This window comes from Amblyomma maculatum, chromosome 1 (assembly GCF_055883805.1).
Source record: "Amblyomma maculatum isolate TAMU_Amacu chromosome 1, ASM5588380v1, whole genome shotgun sequence".
NCBI classification, from domain to species: Eukaryota; Metazoa; Arthropoda; class Arachnida; order Ixodida; family Ixodidae; genus Amblyomma; species Amblyomma maculatum.
In genome coordinates, this window is record NC_139344.1 from 463,601,129 (window position 1) to 463,614,149 (window position 13,021).

At 47.1% G+C, this 13,021-nt stretch overlaps 1 pseudogene; it reads left to right on the forward strand.

The window, feature by feature from the left end:
- Positions 1-11,859: 11,859 nt before the first annotated feature.
- LOC146209819 (uncharacterized) lies at positions 11,860-12,749 on the forward strand (annotated as a pseudogene).
- The last annotated feature ends 272 nt before the right edge of the window (positions 12,750-13,021 follow it).

The window sequence follows — 13,021 nt, forward strand, 5'->3', positions numbered from 1 at the left end:
GTATCCTTCTCTTTCATTCAACTTACCTTGCTTGCATCCCATCATCCGAGTATGCAATTGATTTGGGAGCAAATCTGATCACCAAATTATGAAATGATTCAAGGGAGGATGTTCGGGCTTTAGGGGAGAGTAGTCGAATGTCCTTCAGGAACAGGGAGTTCATGAGAATGCAGTTTAGCTTCCTGAAAGCACACGAATCTGTAAAAAATGTACATATTGTGAGCCTTCTGTGGACCTTCTTTCATTTGTACATGCCATCATCATCTTCTTTCATTTGTACATACCATCATCATCGTCCCGCGGTGCCGGCTCTGGCGCGTGCCTGGGTTGGTGACCGGATTAAAACGCTGGACAAGGCTTCGCTGTCCTTGCCGCGACGACCTCGCCGTCTTGACCTAGCCTTCTTCCACAAGTGGTGGAGGTGAGAACTGATCCCCTTGCTGTTTTGTGTCCTGCCTCTCGCTGGAGCTACGTTCCGGTCGCTGTTTACCGCCTGCCACCAACGTTATGTCTACCGAGAGCACCCACGAATCGGCAGGACCCTCTACCTCGGCTGCACCACCCCCTCCGACTATGCCCGCACGACAACGTGACCCGCCGCTGTTCGCTGGTCGTCGCGACGAAGACGTCGATGACTGGCTGGACACCTATGAACGCTGCAGTAACTACAACCGGTGGGACGACGCTCTAAAATTTCTGAACGTTTCTTTCTACCTCATTGAGGTCGCCAGAACCTGGTTTATTAACCGCGAACCCCACACCACTAACTGGACAACATTCAAGCAGCAGTTCCGCCAATATTTCGCCGACCCAGCAGTTCGCACTGAGGTCGCGAAGAACAAGCTCGCCTCTCGCCTCCAAGGTCCCGATGAGTCGTACGCGTCTTACATAGAGGCCATACTTGCACTCTGCCGGCGTGTTAGTCCCACCATGCCGGAACCTGAACGCGTACACCACATCTTAAAAGGAATTAATTCTGTGGCTTATAATACCCTGATTGCCCAGAATCCTTCTACTGTTGACGCCATTATTGCGACCTGCCAACACATCGATCAGCTGCAGTCCTCCCGATTACAGCCCAGCATTGCTACTGGCCCGACCTATGCTGACCTGGATCTACGGGCACTGATTCGAGCCATCATCCGGGAGGAGCTCCAAGCCCTCAAGCCTGTCTGTCGACACGGGTGCGATCATTCTTCCGTACCTTCTAATGACGCCGGTCTACGCAACATCATTAAAGATGAGCTGGCAACAATCACACGACCTATGCCGTCCGACCCTCCTGCACCCCGCCAAGCATCGACTTACGCGCACGTCGCAGCATCACCCCCTCCTTTTGTTCCGCCGCCCCAACTGGCATCGCCCTACAACCACATCAACGCCGTGACGACGGCTCAGCCTACGCCACCCTATTACGCACCCTGGCGCCCCTCTCGCCCAGTGTGCTACTACTGTGGAATACGAGGACATATATCCCGCTTCTGCCGTCGCCGTATTCAGAACGAGCATGACGCATTCGAAAGTGACGTACCCTCATATTATCAGCGACGACCTCCTATTTCCAGCCCACCTCGAAGATCATCCCCACCTCCAGAATCCTCGTCTGAGCCTCGTGGAACCCATGCGTCCCGACGTCGGTCCCTATCCCCATACCGCCGCTCAGTTTCCCCTCTCCGACCCGCAACAACTCTCCCTGTCCGCCATCCGGAAAACTAAGCGTTGCAGTTTCCGGAGGTCAAACTGCAGTCTGCGAACTTACCAAAAGTCCTCCAGATCGCCCGTTTAATGTGATTTTCGTTTTCGCTGAAGGATTACCGGTCGAAGCATTGATTGATACAGGGGCTGCAATTTCTGTCATTCACGCTGATTTGTGCTACCGTTTGCGAAAAGTTACGACACCATATGATGGGCCTGAACTCCGTGGAGCCAATGACGTCCCTTTGCGCCCTTTAGCAAAGTGCACCGTACGAGTTGTTATTGACGGCGTCCGCCATCATGTGCAGTTTGCTGTGCTCTCTCCATGTGCGCATCTGATGATTTTTGGATGGGATTTTTTGTCAACCGCTTCGGCGTTAATTTTTTGTGGCGACCGTGTTATCCATATGGCAGACAGCGATTTTTCATCTGAAGTTTGTGAACGACATCATCCCCTCGTTGCCGCCGCTGATACTGTTCTGCCTCCTCAGTGCGAAAAACTGCTTACCGTTGTTTCTGACCACATCGCTGACGGGGACGTACTCATCGCACCATCTTATCGTCATCTTGAACGCGGTATCGCCTTCCCGTCTAGTCTTGTGAGGTTCTGCAACGGCTCAGCGACAGTAGCGGCCACTAACACTTCACGTGAATCCCTCGTGCTCCGAAAAGGAACTTCTCTCCCCTGCAAGGTGGATGTTCAACCATTGTCCTTGATGGTGCCCACCGCCCCTCAGCCTCAGCACCGTGTTTCGACAGACGTCTCTCTTTCTGTTCTCACAAAGACTATTAATCCTAACCTCACGCCGAACCAACGCCAAGAACTGCTGACATTGCTTCGACAACACCAAGCCATTTTTAATGCCACTTCCCCACCACTGGGACGGACTAGTGTTGCGCACCATCGCATCATTACTGACGGTAACTCTATCGTTCGCCGACGGCCTTATCGGGTTTCCCTCTCTGAACGAAAGGTAATTGAAGAAAATGTAAATGACATGCTCCATCGCAATATTATTCGTCCCTCGACAAGTCCATGGTCCTCCCCAGTAGTGTTAGAGTAAAAAAAGGACGGCTCGGTACGCTTTTGTGTTGATTACCGCGCACTCAACAAAATTACCCGCAAAGATGTGTACCCAATGCAAAGAATTGATGACGCCCTTGACTCTCTCCAAGGCGCCGAATATTTCTCGACTTTGGACCTCCGCTCAGGTTATTGGCAAATACCTATGCACGAGGACGATAAAGAAAAAACCGCTTTCGCAACTCCCGATGGCCTTTACGAATTTAATGTTATGCCTTTCGGACTTTGTAACGCACCAGCGACATTTGAAAGGATGATCGATACTGTGCTTCGTGGCCTAAAATGGAGAACCTGTTTATGTTACTTGGATGACATTGTCATCTTTTCGTCAACTTTTAACGACCATCTCACGCGCCTGAATGAGGTCCTCACGTGTCTCGCTTCAGCGGGCCTTCAGCTCAACACCAAGAAGTGCCACTTTGCACAGAAGGAAATCAAAATACTGGGACATCTAGTCAGCCATGACGGCATTCGTCCAGACCCTGAAAAAATCATCGCGGTCTTGAAATTTGCTCGTCCACAACGGACTACAGAATTGCGCAGTTTTCTCGGCCTGGCGTCTTATTTCCGGCGTTTTATAAAGCATTTTACAAGTATTGCTGCTCCACTTCATCAACTACTTAAAGCACGCAGCCCTTTCGTGTGGACTGAACAGTGCGAAGCTGCTTTTAATAACCTGAAGCACACCCTCACATCAGACCCTGTTCTTGGCCACTTCAGTGACAGCGCTCCAACCATCCTGCACACTGATGCCAGTGGTATCGGTCTTGGCGCTGTACTTCTGCAGAGCGATGCAACTTCGCGTGAGAAAGTGATTGCCTTCGCCAGTCGGACTATGACTCCAGCTGAGAAAAACTACACTATTACAGAACAGGAGTGCCTTGCCGTCGTCTGGGCTGTCCAAAAGTTTCGCCCTTACCTATACGGTCGGCACTTCACAGTTGTGACCGATCACCATGCTCATTGCTGGTTGTCTTCGCTCAAAAATTTGACAGGCCGACTTGGCCGTTGGATTCTACGCCTGCAAGAATACAATTTTGACGTCATTTATAAATCGGGTCGCCAACACCAAGACGCCGACGCTCTTTCTCGCTGTCCACTTTCGGAATCGGCTTGCTGCTTTTCTTCCAAATGCATTTCCACCTATGACCACAGCCGACCATCTCTTTCCCCGACGTATATCACAACAGTTTCATTTGACGACTCAGAGAACAAACACACTCTCCGCTCACAGCAATTAGCCGTTGCCTACTGCCGTCCCATCATCGACCGCCTTATTGGCGCTTCGGACCCACCCAATGCTCGGCTTCGCCGACAACTTCGCAATTTCAAGCTCGAAGATGGCATCCTACTCCGCTTCGTGTATTGCCTTGATGGAACTCCCTGGATACCAGTCGTGCCGCGTGTGCTTTGTCAACGAATACTGGCGGCTCTCCACGATGACGCTACTGCAGGTCACCTTGGTGTTGACAAAACCTACGACCGCGTGAAAAAACGATTCTTTTGGCCTGGCCTATCTTCCAGCGTTGCCAAATACGTCGCATCCTGCCCTCTATGCCAACGTCGCAAACGGCCGACTTCTTCACCCGCTGGCCTTCTACAACCTGTTCCCTGTCCCGCCACGCCATTCGACGTAGTCGGCATCGATTTATATGGTCCCCTACCTCTCTCCGATAGGGGTAACCATTGGATTATAACAGCTGTCGACCACCTTACACGCTATGCTGAGACAGCACCTGTACCGACCGGTTCATCTCAAGAAGTAGCAAATTTCTTTTTGCAATCAATTGTATTGCGTCATGGCGCTCCTCGGGTGCTCCTAAGTGACCGCGGGACGGCCTTCTTATCGACAGTCGTTGCCGAAGTTCTTTACGCGTCCTCCACCCTTCATAAGACAACCTCGAGCTACCATCCCCAGACTAACGGGCTGACTGAGCGATTTCACCGCACCTTATCGGATATGATCTCCATGTATATCACACCGGATCATCGAAATTGGGACACTATTCTACCATTCGTCACTTTCGCCTATAACACAGCAGTACAGCGGACTACCGGTTATTCTCCATTTTTCCTCGTTTAAGGCCGTCCTCCCACTACAATTCTCGACGCTTCCTTCTTCTCTACGCCCGACTACTCCACATCGGTACCTACCCAGTTCTTATCTCGTGTGGCCAGATGCCGTCATCTTGCCCGCCTCAACACAGCAGCGTGCCAGGAAGACCGCAAGAGCCGCTACGATTCTACACATCGCGTGGTCTCTTATCGTCCCGGTGACGAAGTACTGCTTTATACTCCACTGCGCACCCCTGGCCTTAGTGACAAATTCCACCACCGCTACCTTGGTCCCTACAAGATCATCAGCCAAACTTCTCCAGTTAACTACAAAGTCACGCCTGTTGATCCCCTAGCCGATCGACGCCACCGTGGAACTGAAATTGTTCATGTCTCTCGCTTGAAACCGTTTGTGCGCCGCGGTACATCAGTTAGTTAGAAGCGGCCAGGCTGGCCGCTTCCGACCCCCCGGGCAGATTGTGTGAGCCTTCTGTGGACCTTCTTTCATTTGTACATGCCATCATCATCTTCTTTCATTTGTACATACCATCATCATCGACCCGCGGCGCCGGCTCTGGCGCGTGCCTGGGTTGGTGACCGGATTAAAACGCTGGACAAGGCTTCGCTGTCCTTGCCGCGACGACCTCGCCGTCTTGACCTAGCCTTCTTCCACAATATATATATATATATATATATATATATATATATATATATATATATATATATATATATATATATATATATATATATATATATATATATATATATTTGACTGATGAGTTGGTAGTGTTGGTGTGTATTCTAGTCAATCATAGATGCTGAACCTGCTTACAGCTGCTGCATTGCAGTTGAAAACAGTTTTAGCAACATATTCGTTAAAAGACACCTGGTCTTGTACTGCTATTTTACTGTGACAAGAAATCTAAGAGGTGTTGTTGACCAAACAATTGTCAGTATAAGAAAGTATAGAACATCCCATTGTTTTTGTGTTTCTTACTGGCGTTATAACCAAGCTGCCTCAGTAATAAATTAATCTCGCAGTCTCAGCACTCACATTTACGTTATGTTGTTTCTTCACTTCATTATGGGTTTCTTTCTTCGCTATGTCTTGCTGTAATGTGTGGATGTGTAAAAAGTTTTTTCCGTGAAGTTCTATTTGCATTACCTATCTCTTAAATTTATCATTGGTTGACAAATGCCACAAGTGTGAGCCGTGCACCTTCCAAACAACATCAAAGAGAAAAACTTTACAAAAAAAAACCTATACAAAACAGATTACTTCTTCTCATCCATTGCCTGTTTGCAAGGAGCTAATGCAGGCATTTGCTGTATGGTCTATCATGGCCATCACGCTTATCGCATATGTGGTTCAACAAGCTGCACTACATGCTGATGATCAGGTCATCATTACCCTGGCCCAGGGCAGCAACATAGGCTTGTGATTGTCTGGATCCATGGTTCTATTGCTTCACAGCCCTTTGACCTGCTCACAGCTTTTAACTTAGTAAATGCAGTATAGAATAATGTTATTACCATGTATTCGCCCTAATTATTAAAGTAAGCAACTGCATGCATCTTTATTAATGCGTCAAGCATCAAAGTAGTGCTGTATGGGCGATTTGCTGCTCTTGCAATATGTCCAGGTAGCTGGGTGGCAGTTTGTAGATAGATGAAATTAAAACCTCATTACATAATAATATATGTCAGCAAATGTACCTCTTCCCCAATGGTTTGCAACGATGAAACATTTTGTAATTCAATTGTTTGTATTATATAATGATTAATTTGATTCTTTTTGTATATAGACATGCAAGCAGCACTTGCCAAGTGCACTCTTGGTGAGGCTGAAATAAATTTCTCCTAATAATATGCAGAAATTGGCGCCTTTTGTTAAAGACTGCACTGAGACTCGTTAGTTGAGGCCAGGCCCCATGCTGGCACTATTGGGCACTACAGCTGACTTCACACAGTTAATAGGAATTGCAGCTTGCCAATTTTCATATCGCAGCATTGCCTTACCTCTCCTATTCTTACCTGTTCTCATTGTAGAATATGGTCAGTCTGATGATTACAACGTTGTACGTGCAGTACTTGGCGCTGTAGCCCGGGGAGTCGCACCGCCCATCTCCTGCGAGGTCCACTTCCATTCCATCCAGCTGGCTGATGAACTGTACCCGCTCTTCCTGGAAAATCTGGGACAAAAATAAATGTGCATTTGTGAGCCACTGGTAACATTGTGCCGAACTGTGTCACTCGATCGTTGCACTACTGCATGCGCGCACTGTTTTTTTCTTTTTTTATTACGCAAGCTTGCCATAAGGCATATTATAAGAACCCGTGCAAATTATTTTCCGTTAGGAACCGGAGAAGGCTCCTGCTCTTATTGCTGTCGGTGAGCCATTTGGAGAAGTCCTCTTCCCTTGTTGCGGTTTATCTCCCCCCCCCCGCCCTTTCCGCAGGAAAAATCTAGTTGTGTACAACTCCTATCTATGCTCCTGTCAAAACCAACTCTTACACTTCCAATCGGCAGCTGATCGCTTAGGGATAAAGAGGCACAACTTTGAGCGACTAAGCCAATTCACGCGAGTGATAACGTTTATTTTGCGATCCCCCCCCTCCCCCCTTTTTGCCGAAGGGTAAAGCCTCTTGGCACTTTTTTTTTCTGTTTCCATCTCTTCATTCCTGACAGTGTCCCTCCTTTCTTCTCTTTCTTCTTATCAACGCCCATCTCGGTTTCACGTGTTTCTTTCCTGGTTGCCTCGGTTGGTGAACTTGGACGCGGCTCCATTCGTGCGACATTTCAGAGTGCGCTCTGTACAAACACCACATGGCGTAAAAAAAAACGAAAAAAAAAAATGCTACAGGGCGGGAGTCATGCTGCGATAATAATCGGGCACCGAACAGAGTTTGTTCACTTCCTGTCGGCGCGCGCGTTCTCCGTTGCAGTCAGCTGACGCCGAACCGCGGCTGACAAACTACACCACAGCGCACAACTACGCAGTCCCCTTCTCCTCATCCCCTTCCTTTTTTATTTCTTTACAATCGATCGTTATCTTTCACGAAGGGGCATGTATAGTCAAACGCAAGAGCAGCCTAAACACGAAGGTTTCAAGGTTCGGGCGGTTCGGGCAAGGTGCACGAGAGAGTTTCCCTCCGCAACGCCCGGAAGACCGCTCTCTGCGATCTCGATTCTGAATTTCTAGTCTTTCGCTAACATCTCATGCCCTTGCTGCGGTACGGATATTATGGACCCCGAGCTCGAAAAGCGACTTCGGCGAATGAGTACCGAGAAGGGACCCCCAGTACACGCTGTTGAAGAATCCTCTGCTGAACCCCGACAATGATAGTATACGGCTTATATGGGTGCATTGATGCGTGGGGTCGACTAGCGTAACATTAAAAAATAAAATCCCATCGTAAGCTTGCCACTGGTTTATTTTAAGCGGTGTAGTTCACAGTGATCATGACAAATCTTGCTATATGCATGCCACAACGTCGAGCAAGATCGCCTGAGTTAAAAAAAAAAAATCTACACTACTGTGATAACGCGTCTAAAGCTAATATTATCACAATCTTTTCATTTTACACTTACCGGCAGGGTTGGAAGAAACAGCGTTGGTAGCGCTCCTTCATGCAGACTCAGTCTTGTTGGGATCCCCCAATCGCGAACCACATATCCTGGTAAAGCAAACGTAGATAAACGCTTTGTTCACCGATGCTGGCTATCCGATGAGCTGTAGCCACTGTTTCCGGAGGTTGGCGTTTTGAAGCACTTGATGCAGAATTTTTTTCCTCCCGTCACTAGCAATACCTTCGCAGCCAGGGACTGCACACTGTAACAACCTCCCGCTCATGTCCCGTCAACAACAATTCAGCGCTTCGATAACTGCCTTCGCGAATTCAAGAGAGCGACCAGTCTAGCCCAAAACTGTCCTGCACCCGTCGCGCACACGACGTAACACAAAATCAAAGGTGAGGTCAACGCCAGGGATGTATAGCGTGGCAACAAAACTTGCGAGTTCGTGCCGAAGGGCGATGACGATGAAGCAGACGACAAGAGGCCCCCGGCGACGCATCGGCAAGCAAGCGCGACAAAACGGAAGTTGCGGCGTGCGGCGCTAAGCAAAAAAAGTAAAAGCGCAGATGCGTCAGTTGTGACGTGTCAGTGGGCGAGGCCTTGGAGGAGGGCCAGCCTTTGCGCGCGCTAAAAAGTTGAAAAGAGGAGGAAGCCGCGAAGGCGCAGATATTCAAAATTTGATTGCAAATAACTCTGCTTCCAAATGCCGCATTTAAAAAATTTTTGCGGGAAGGTTATCTTACATCGACATTCTTTCACATACTAGGCATAGGGAAACTGTATTGCTATGGCTGTTTTGGGCCCCTTTAAGAAGAAAAAAAAAAACCGGGGCGCGGCACAGCGGTAAAGCGCTCGCCTGGGGATCCAAGGCATGGACGTTCGATTCCCGGATGGAGAATAATTTTATTTTTAATGAGGAGGGGAGTCGTACACGTTTTAAGCGTTTCTAGGCAACGCCGACAGAGCTTGGCTCGGACGCTGCGCAGCTGGCCTTGGCTGTGACGTCACTCGGTCGCTTTCCGCTTTTCGAAGCTTTTCGCTTAAAAAGCCATTACTTCCGTACAGCTCAGCTAGCTCGACACTTCTAAAAAGGGGCATAGTGGCGTCATGCTTAAGCAACGCTTTAAAAAAATTCTGCACCCACAGTTACGTGCAGCTTTTCCGGTCAAGTGTTTAGGCTTGTTCAAGAAGGATACTCTCTTGAGATCTTGCTTCAGTATCAAAAGGAATGTTAAAGAAGGTAAATGTTGGTGATAGAGCCAAACATAGCAACGTCCAAAGGAACGCGGCCACTATACCCTATATTCATGTATTGTCTCATAATTTGAAAGAAATAAGAAAAAGAGCTAGTGTTGACGTGGAAATGGAATTGGACAAAAGAAGATTTTCACGCCAAATATATGTCTTGCATGAATAATGTTTTTTACTCAATCCCTCTGTCTTGCGGTTGTTCGTACATCGGTCAGACAGGCAGTTGTCTGAATGACATACTTAGGGAACTTTGCACTAATCTTAAGAATGCTGTCCGCAGCATAGGAATTCACTGCCGCGACTGCTCGTGTTATCTATTATTGAAAAAGCCATACTGTCACCACCCACAAATATAAGCTAACAAGAGAGGTTATTGAGGCTTCAGAAATTATGAAGCTTGGGGCAGAATGTGTCAACACACCGTCCGTTGCCATATCAGAAGAAGAGCTCAAATATCTGCTATCTTGTAATGGCCGGACTTGACGAAAAAATATCTGGATGTCAGAGTGATATGAATTGACTGTCCTGTCACATGGTTCCATTTCATGTTTTTCTGCGGTGCAGAGTACAAATTCTGATGGCACTCTGAATAAACTTATGTTGTCAGTTCAGCGCTGTGTTACTCCCCTTTTCTCGTGTAGGCTTTGTGCCGTATCTCTACACAACTTGAAAATGTCAGATCAACCAACTAGCCCTCCAGTTCATGTTGTACTTACGAAGCGCCTCACCAAAACGATCGCAAAATATGATTGCCATGTACGTCGACGCCGAACACAAGTCGTGGTACGCCACCTTGCCGTACGTGATCTTCGCGTATATCACGGCCATCCAGGAGACGACCATGGAGACCCCGTTCCAGCTTGTGTATGGCTGGGATCCAACAACCACGCTTGATGCAACGTTACCGCACGTAACAGAGCAGGAGAACTTGGACGTTGCCGCCTGCCTTCAGCTTTCAGAAGAAGCTCGACGACTTGCATGGCTGCGTATTGTCACGGACAACAAGGCAGGTGTCACGGACACCAGGTGGCAGTATTAAAGACCAACAACTGGAAGATTGGTGGCTTAAAAGCAGAAAAGGGACATAATGTTAGTAATGTAGGAACAAAATTTAATAAATAGAATGATGGTTTAGTTAACCATTCTAAATCAATAATTAAGATATAGGGAGAAAAATTAGCATGATAGCTACTCCTACCACCCCGTTTCAAAGGGGACGCTCCTATATTCCATCCGTCCATCCAACGCACCGACGCCCGACGATAAACTTGCGTTGCCGCTACGCAGAGTACAAGCCCGGAGACCAATTAGGGTTATGGACACCAATTCGCCGTCGCAGACTAACTGAAAAGTTGTTGCGTTGAAACCTTGGGCCGTACAAAATCATTCGCCGCGTCGGACAACTGGACTACAAAGTCATTCAGGACGGTACGACAGCATCACAACGGCGACGCGCACGCCCGGAAATCGTACATGAGGTACTCCTGAAGGCATATTAAGCGCGTTAAAGAATCCGTGGTGTTCAAACTTTGTAATTATTATGTTTTAGTTGCGCTGTTCATTTTGGAACATCCAGGCGAGGTTTTCTTTAAGGGCGTAGTAATGCCGGGAAATATTCAAACCTCTTTTTGCTGTTTTGTTAGCAGCCGCCGGCACAAGGCCTTATCATCTTGTTTCTGGCACGCCAATCAATGCTAAATTTTTTGTTCATGCTTGTTCTCGCGAGGCACAGCTTTATCAGTTTTTTTTGTGGCGCAAGATGAGCTGAGATGTTTCTCGAAGATTCCGACCACTCTCGTGTGTTTCTGCAATGTTCCAGATTGTCCTAGTCACCGATTGCGGCTTTATCTCGATGTTTCTTCGCAGCCTTTAAATTGAGCTTTGACGAGTGCGATGGGCATTCTTTGTTCGACGACCGCCAAGCACGATTGTTACTATCACCGCCGCCAAATATCGCTTAGTTCTTTTGCGGGCGCAAGTCAGCCCAGTAAAGAATTTCTGCAGTGCACTCCAAGACTCTTCATTTGTGTCAGCGGTGTTGTCACCACCACGTAACAATATCATAATTCATTGTACACATTTTGCTGATTTTAGCAAAGATATCAAGAACAGGTAATATCTGTATCTTTACACTTCAGTAAAATAACTGGGACGTTAGCAATGAGTCACTTAAAAATTCTTAATTTAATCATGCTTTCCAAACGTTCTGAGATGAATTGACTGGACATACATTGAAAGAAGGCGCCCAGCTGAGATGATAGTCTCGACCTATGTAAACAGGCATCACAAAAAACTATCTTATGGTGCGCAGGCTATCCAGAGTACCGAATGCAAGTTTATCGACGTGTTTATTGGCCACACAGGCAAAACACAATATGCAGATGCATTTAAGCATTGTTTTGCTGCAAGCTTCCTCAAGTTTGTGAAACAAAACTTTCATATATTTGATGATGCTGCATACCTCTCAAAGAGTACTTGTTGACTCCATTCAGGGATTATGGTTCCTTGGCTCCTGAACGGGTAAAGTGCAACTTGCGCCTTAGCCAAACACGCGTACTCAATGAAAATAAGTACGCATGTGTGAAAGACCCTTGCCGTTTCAGACAACTTCTAATTTCGGAGTTATGGTACGTGAATAGAGCAACCTTGTTTATTCTTGCCTCTTGTGTGCTGCACAATCTGTACATTGAAGCAGGAGGTGATGGCCAGGATTAAGAAGATAATTCTACTTCTACTGCCAGCAGGCTAGTCCTCAAAGCAATGCTGTCCTCCGTAGATACTAGAGCAGACAAAACATTGAAACAGCTGGGGAGCAAAAATGAAAGAAAATTGTTCGATACTTCCCGATTGTTCCATGAGTTAGAACTTGGGGTTGAAATTTCCCTCCTTCCTTTTTTCTTCTAACAGTGCTGTTGAACTCTAAAAAAAGTGTAATGCAAGTGAAGCACAATGCATTCCAATCAAGATGATAAAATATTTTATTTCCTGAGAGAGTTTATCAGTATCACTTCTTGGCTTCTCATTCTCCTACCATAACATAATGACATTCTTCACCATAATATTTGAAGATTGTCATTCCTTTCCTGAGTGCTCATGTCGTCTTCGTTTATTGGTGGAATGTCAGTTCTGGAACCAAATCCTTAATTCCTGAGCTTTCCTTCTAATTTCTTTCTTACAGTGCCTTAGTCTTAATTATTTTGTGTTCTATACAGTGACAGGCAATGAAACCTTTTTACTTCGCTTTGGATTGCGGACATTTCTATGCTGCTAGCCGTAGCTGGATACATTAAAATACAGCAGGCGTGAATAATGCCATGTTACAACCGTTTACTTAGCAATGCCAAGAGCAGAAATAAATT